Here is a 7,584-nt window from a genome sequence, read left to right as displayed (position 1 = left end):
GCTAGTTTTGTGTGTGTGAACTGTTCACTTCAACAATTCATTATTTGCTATTCCTAATAGGCGATGACTGGTCACCTAAGTCACATGCTATTGTTTTTGTTCCCCGATTAGATGATTGAAATGATTTAAATAGAATAGAAATGATGATAGCAAATAATTAAAAAGCCATTTCTATTGTGAATTTTCAGACAATAATTTCTGCTAAAAATTCAGATGCTCCTGCAGTTAATGAACACTTTCATGAGTAAACGGATGGTCATCTGAGTGCTTCTGAATAGTAAATCATAAGGCCCTATGATGAAGCAGAGAAACTGCCAGCCAGCATGTTAAGAGTTAAAGAGAGCCTTTGGATCCAGTTAACCCTGTCCCAGTCTGTGTGTATGCAATGCCAGGCCTGGATGTGGGAGAAAGGGAGGGAGCATGGCTCAGGCCAGGGCTGAATGTTGAAGAGGCAGGAGCTAGCTGCCTCCCTATCTTGTAGGAAGGGTCACTAGCCTGCCAGTTAAGGCAGCCACCAGAGAGTAAGTATTGTCTTTTCGGTCAAGACGGACTGTGAAGACTAGCAACTGAGGTAACTGGTTGACTGAAGCACAGAGACATTGTGGGGTTCAGCCTCACCAAACTTACAGCTGCCCTGCCCGAAGGAGCCTGGGACGGTGGCAGGGTGCCACCAAAGTTCCAAGAGGGGGCACTACTGGAGGCAAGCCACCTCAGTGAATTGGATTATGGGGGCCATGTCCAAAACTGAAGAGAGAGAGGTAAGAAGTAGCCCTGGGCAGCAGATTTAGACTCCCTGCTTGGAAGGCCCCCCTGTTTTGGGGTTGACTCACATGGGTCCCTAGACTGAGGCACCTCAATTAGGGAAGCAAAGGGCTGGAGATCAGATGAGCCTACTGCTGGCTGCCTGGCACTCCAAGCACTCTGTTAGAGACCCTCTAAATATTATTATGGTGGTAATTGTTTTGCCACATTTGCAAACTATTAGCGCATCTCTTTTGGAACTATTTGGGAAACTATTTGTCAGTCTAACACATTCCCTTTTGAGCTTGTATCTGTGCTGGAACAGGGCTCTGAAGCTGGACAATTGTGTTAAATGATTGTCATGTTCAAATGAGATTTTTCTCCCCAGGGAAATTAACTTCTGTTCATTTGCTTTCTATTCACAGCTTTTTCCAAATGTGAAATATAATTCAACTAAAATGTTGCTTTGATTGATACACAGTGCTTCATTTTTATGCTGTTTGTTCAAAGGGAAATGAACAGGAGGTGTTGACTGTTCTCTTTTTGTAATTAAAAAGAGTGGTGCTGATCACAAATTAGTGTATTGCATTGTAATTCAGCTTTTGTGATCTTGAATATCAATGACTTGGTTTTGCAAAGACAAAAAAACACATTTGTTTACTTAATCTTGTGTAGCCTTTTAGGGCTAGACATCCAAAAGGCAGTGTCTCCATATCCTTTCACAACAGACAGATCTTTACTCACTTTGTGCACACTGCACACCCAAACACAGTGGAAGTGAATTTGGACCCAGAACATGCAGACCCTGCATGCCATAGTTCCTAAAGATGTCAACATGATCTTTATTATTTTTTCTTCCCTGTGCAAGCACTAAAGTAATGAAATTCGAGCCGGTGAATTCTTTTGGCGAAAACATTTTGCAGACTTGGTATCACCAAAATGTTTCACAAATTTGTGTTGGTTTTGACAAATTGTGTGTGTTGTATGCATGTGTTGGAGCAGTCCAAAATCCAGAAAAGTCAATGTCGTGTTTTGATATTTTCAGAATGAACCATTTTGATTTTTCAGTTTAAAATGACTTTTCAGTTTGAAACTTCCTTAAATTATATTTTTAAATATTCAAAACCATTAAGTGCGCTATCTATGCAAATTACCTTGTTCAACCCAGAACTACCCTTTTAAAATAATTTTTGATACACCAATAATTTAGGAAAAAAACTTGTTTTTGGTTCAACTCAAAAACATTTTTTCAGAATTACCAGAGGAACAAAAAAGCTATATGCACAACTCTAAAGGTGATGCATAGAATGGTATTCCCCAGATTTTTAAATCTTATTTCAAATTATTTTTTAAAAATATGGGCATTGATTATTTCTCAACAAGCTTAGCCTCTCTTCTGTTTGTTTATTATTCTATCAAAGAATTGCACTTAATTAAAACTGCACTTAATTAGAGTACTTTAGTTTATGTTGTATGCCTATTAGCCCCTCAGAAAACAAGCATCATAACAATATCTATAAACAGGACAAATGTTCTTCAGTTACCAGTCATATATTTATCAGGCAGCTAAACTACAGTTTATGGCTTTTGAGCCATGTAACACTTTAGGGAAAAAGTAAACCAACAAGGTTAAAGCTACCAATGGCTTAGCTGAGAGAGCAGCACTTTATCATCCATAGAATCCTTGAAGGGGAAAAAAGCAGAAGTTAATCATCTTAAAAGCACAAAATTATATCTATGGAAACTAATTACTTTTATTATCCCAGCAAGGGGAATTAATGGTGAGATGGAAAACAGATTTCTATAGCTTAAAGGGTAAGACTCAGAGAAAAAAAATGACCTTTACAGTTTTGAAAACAGAAGATGAACCGTAATTTGCAGGTGACTGGTATTGCTGAGTCATACTGGGAACTTTTGCTCCAAATACTTGTTTGAATTTGAAATGCAGTGGTGTCAGTGGGAGTTTTGCTTGAGTAAAGACTGAAGAAAGGTGGCAGGATTTTGCTGTAACTGAACGTGTGCCTTTACAGTTATTTATATCTGATACTAGAGAGCTTTTTAATCTAGCAGACAAAGATCCAATGGCTGGATGTTGAACTTAGGCTATGTCTACACTATAATCTTAAATCGACCTATGTTAGGTCAATTTACAGCCACTACATTAATTACTGCGGTGGCTGATGTCCACACTACCCTCCGTCTATTGGTGGTGCGTGTTCTCACCAGGAGAACTTCCACTGACTGAAGAGGAGTGGTGTGGGGGACTGAAAGCCTTTGTTCTCAGCTCCACACAGCTCCTCACTGGGAGCTCAGCTGCTCAAAAGGGCTTCTTGCCTCCATGCTCCCAGCTGGGCCCGGGGGAGGGAAGCCACCTGGGATTTCTTGGCTCTGGCAGATAGATCCATGCCCCGGAGTCCGGTCGGCTGCTGTGCTCTCAGCATGGAGCTGGGACCCCAAGCATCGGCCCAAGCCAGGCGCCTGGGTGGCAGCCCGTCTTGGAGCGGAGACCTGGCAACAGTCTGGCTGGGGAGCCTATAGCTGGCTTTCTCATTGGCAAGAATGTTGGCCAACGTAAGCAACACAGCGTCTACACAGACACTACGTTACCCTAACTACTCAGACATAAGGTCCTAGCACCTCTTGTCGAGGTGATTTTATTATGTTGGCATAGCAGTGGAGTTACATCGGTGGGAGGAGCACTGCAGTGTGTACACCTTCACTGTTTTGTCGAAGAAAGCAGCCTTTTGTTGACAAAACTGTGTAGTGTAGACAAATTCAAAGTAGAAATAAAACATGCATTTTCAAAAGTGACTATAATTAACCATTAAACAGCAAAGGAAGAGATGTGCTAAATTCTCTGAGTCTTGGAGGTTTTAAAGCAAGATTGAGTATCTTTCTAAAAAATGTGGTCTAGTTCAAAGCAAGATATTGGGCCCGATGTTGAAATCAGTTGGGTGAAATTCTGTGGCTTGTGTTTTTAATTGTGCGATTACCGAAATGGTCCCTTTGGCTTTAAGGACTGATAAATGTATACATATTACAGTGAGGGGTGTCTGCCCCACACTGCCCCCACAGGAGGCAGCCAATTAGAGAGGGGCTGTCAGGAGCAGCCAGTCAGGGCCAGGGAGGTCCATATAAGGACTGTAGGGCAGAGCACCTTCAGTTTTTCTGTGAGCTTGAGGATGGAACACTGCTACCTTGCAGGACGAAGAAAGCCAGCACCTTGGACAGAGCAGTGCTGGGCAGGATCAGAGAAATGAGCGTGTACTCCTGGCTGACAGCTAAGACTGGCATGTTGAGGCCCAGAGATAAGGGCGGAGAAGGTGCTGGTGCTGCAGAGAAGTGGCCAAGGGAATTAGACTGAGAGGTTGGGGGGAATGAAGCATGTGGATGACATCTACAGGGTCCCTGGCCTGGGACCAGAGTAGTGAGTGGGCCTGGGTCCCCACCTCCACTCGCCACTGAGGAAGTGGCTGGATTGTCAGACTGCAGTACTGTGCCACTGACGGCAGGTGAGACACCACCGGGAGTTGGCATACTGACCTGTGGAGCTGATTCACAAGAGGATCAGCAGGAGGTGCTAGCGTGGTGAGTCACACCCTGTCACAATTACAAATATATTTTAAAAAAGCAAACTGAAGTTTCTTTTTTTACCTGCCAAAACCTGAGGTCAGAGTTCTCTTTTTCAGTCCTTGGACTCAGGCCCTGGCAGCTAAGAAAGAAGAAACAAATCTCTAGTATTCAAATGTATGTACTGTGGCCTAGATCTTCAGCCATGTCTCTGTCCTCCATTTTCCCTCCACTTGCTTATGGGTAGAGGGGGAAGCATCAGCATAGGATTCCTGCTCTCTCCAGAATGCTCAGAGGTGAAATCTGGAACCCTGAATGCTGCCATTGATTGGCGTGGGAGGGGCTGGCCCTTACTCCTTTCTACTCCATTTGGGCAAGCGACAAGCTATACTTGTTACTTTATGAGAGGGATACTGGGACAGATTGTGACTATTAGGCACTGGTCTGCACTGCGGTTGGTGCAGAGCAGCATCTTCCCATGGTGTACCAAGGGATTACAGCCACAGTTACACCCCTTAGGACTGTACATCATGCTACTTCTGTTGCATTCCGCCAATTATGTTGACCGGTGCAGAGTGGGACAAGGACATGGCCCCTACCTCCTTGCCCCATTTGGGTGGCTAGTGCCTATCAGGATGCTGTCAGGGAGCAGTCTCTATCTTCAGTACCTGCAGCTGGATACAGCCTCTATGCCTAGAGGATGTACAGAAGGAGGGATAATGATACTTCATTTCCCATGCACATTTGTGATGGCTACTGCCTTAGTTGAAACGCTAGGGACCTCTAGACATAAAATCACAAGTTACTACAGCTTAAGCTAAAGAGTCAAGGTGTGATGGGGCACCTGCCCCACATTGGGCTCTATGAGGTTAATAGAGCCCTTGGGAGGCTGTGCAGGAGGCAGCCAATCAGAGAAGGGTTGAAGCCAGTCAAGGTCAAGCAGGCCCATATAAAAAAGGAGCTTTAGGGCAGAGGAAGGCAGTTCTCTGCTGGGAGCCTAGGGAGAAAGTGTCTCTGGAGGGCTGCAAGAACTGCCAGCACCCTGGACAGAGCAGTGATTCTAGCAGGGACCGAGGGAGCGAGAGACAGATCCTGGCTGGCTGCTGGGATTTGCAGGCTGAGGCTCTTAGACAAGGGCAAAGAGGATGCTGGGGCGACGAGGAAGTGTCCAGACAATTTGCTGCAGTAACCACTAAGGGAAGTGGCTGAACAGTGGACTGCAGGTCCCCTGGAAGGGAGGAGCAAAGTGTGTGGCATGGTAGGAGGGCTGTGTCGCTGAAGAGGACACCACGGTCCTTGGAGAGATGTTGGTCCTTGAGCAATAGTGACGGCAGTGAGTCATCACCCGAAGAGCGTGCACCAACATGCAGAGCTAATTCCCATCACAGCTCGCATGAGGTTCCAGAGCAGTGAGCAAACTGTTACACAGGGCTTCAATGCTAGGGGCTGTAACAACTCATATCCTCTGTGGATCATCAGATATTCACTAGTGAGTTACATCTTCACTCAGGGATTGGTCTGACCCAAAGTAAATAGACTTGAGCATTATTAGCAACTAATGAAGTCAGGGTAACTCCAGAGAGACACAGTGTAGGCAGATGCTCTGAGAGTGTGCCTTAATCTTGACAATGATCCATCAAGGGATTACCTGTCAGCAGGCTGCAATTTACTAAATATATCCTGTAATAAAGCAGTTTCTTGTTAGTGTAACCATTTCTTTATTTTAACAAGGAATTCTGGTTAGTTTGTTTTGAGTTAAAATGATTTTTTTCTTCTTAAAGCTGTTACTTCCTTTACTTCATTAATTAGCTTTTAATATGCAGAAACCCTGGCTTCTCACTCTTGTTCAATTTATTACAAAGAAGATATAGATGTCTATTTATTAACTCAAGGTTGAGCACCAGTTAGGCTTATCTTCTTGTTGTACTGGTTCCTTTGCCATCAAAGACTGCCACGGGCATGGCCGGGGAACCTGATGTTCAGGATCAAGTGTTTGGGAAGTCTGGTTGTCCCAATGGATATGAAAGCTAAAGCCACCTGAATTATACTGAGATAATCTGTCCATTGTGGGAAAGATTGGTGAGTAAATTCAACTAAGGCTTTCAATAAAGACTCTTCACGAATGGTTAGGTTGAGTTTTTAGATTCAGCCCCGAATATGGGGTGATGAATAGCTACACTACCCCAGCAGGAGCTCTGAGAGCCAGGATTCCTCCCCTCTTTCCTTTGTGTTACAGGGGAAGGTAAGAGATGACACCTCTTTTCAAGATGTGGTTACTTTGTCTTCTAGTGCAGGCCAGCTCTGCCTTTCCCTGTCCCCTCTCCACCCACTTGGTTGTGGAGGAAACAGAGTATTTGGAACACAGGCTGAACACAGAATCTGAGATGGTCCTACATGGCTGCACAAGTGGGGGGGGGGAGGAGGCAGGGGCCTTACTTGTGTATTTGTACTGGGACAAGCTGTGTACAAACTTCCAGTGAGAGGAGTTGGGTAACAGTTGGCATATAACTTAGAGGAAATGTTATTTCAGTGATATTGAAAATATTTGTTCAAAAACTGATAATGAAAACTCAGGCCCATGCCAACCAGAGCTTTTGTTTTCTACAAGTTTAGCTGTGTAATCCATCACTCCCTCTGTAACTTGACAGAGTCAAGGGACTTCATTTTAAAGCATGTGCCACACAACTATTATTGTGACATTTCACCTAATCAGTGATTGCTTCTAGTTACTGCGTGGGCTGACTAACATCAACCCAAAAATATAGCCTTGAAAATGTGTTTAATTTGCTGAATAAAGAAACCTCATTTGTAACAGTAACCTTGGGGGAGAAAAAAAATCTTCAAGAATGATGCAACGCTCCTCCCTGACTCACTTTTCTTAATATACCCTATCACTATTATGATTAAATTTAAGTACAGGTTGCTTTCCATCAGATCCAGGGCCGGCTGCAGACACCAGCGTAGCAAGCTGGTGCTTGGGATGACCCATGGAAGGAGGCGGCATGTCCTGGTCTTCGGCGGCAATTTGGCTGCTGGTCCCTCAGTCCCTCTCGGAGGGAAGGACCAGCTGCTGAATTGCTGCCGAAGAATGAAGTGCCGGCAGTAGATTGCGGCTTTATTTTTTTTCGCCGCTTGGCAAAACACTGGAGCTGGCCCTAATCAGATCATGTCTAAAAATACTTTACTATGTACTTTCCTTTGATTTATTGGTTTTAACTCTTTTCTTGTAAAATATCTTCTTAGAAGAAAGAGAGACTTAACTGCATTACTAAA

This window comes from Gopherus flavomarginatus, chromosome 3, assembly GCF_025201925.1.
Source record: "Gopherus flavomarginatus isolate rGopFla2 chromosome 3, rGopFla2.mat.asm, whole genome shotgun sequence".
Classification (NCBI taxonomy): domain Eukaryota; kingdom Metazoa; phylum Chordata; order Testudines; family Testudinidae; genus Gopherus; species Gopherus flavomarginatus.
Note: the sequence above shows the minus strand (reverse complement) of the source record.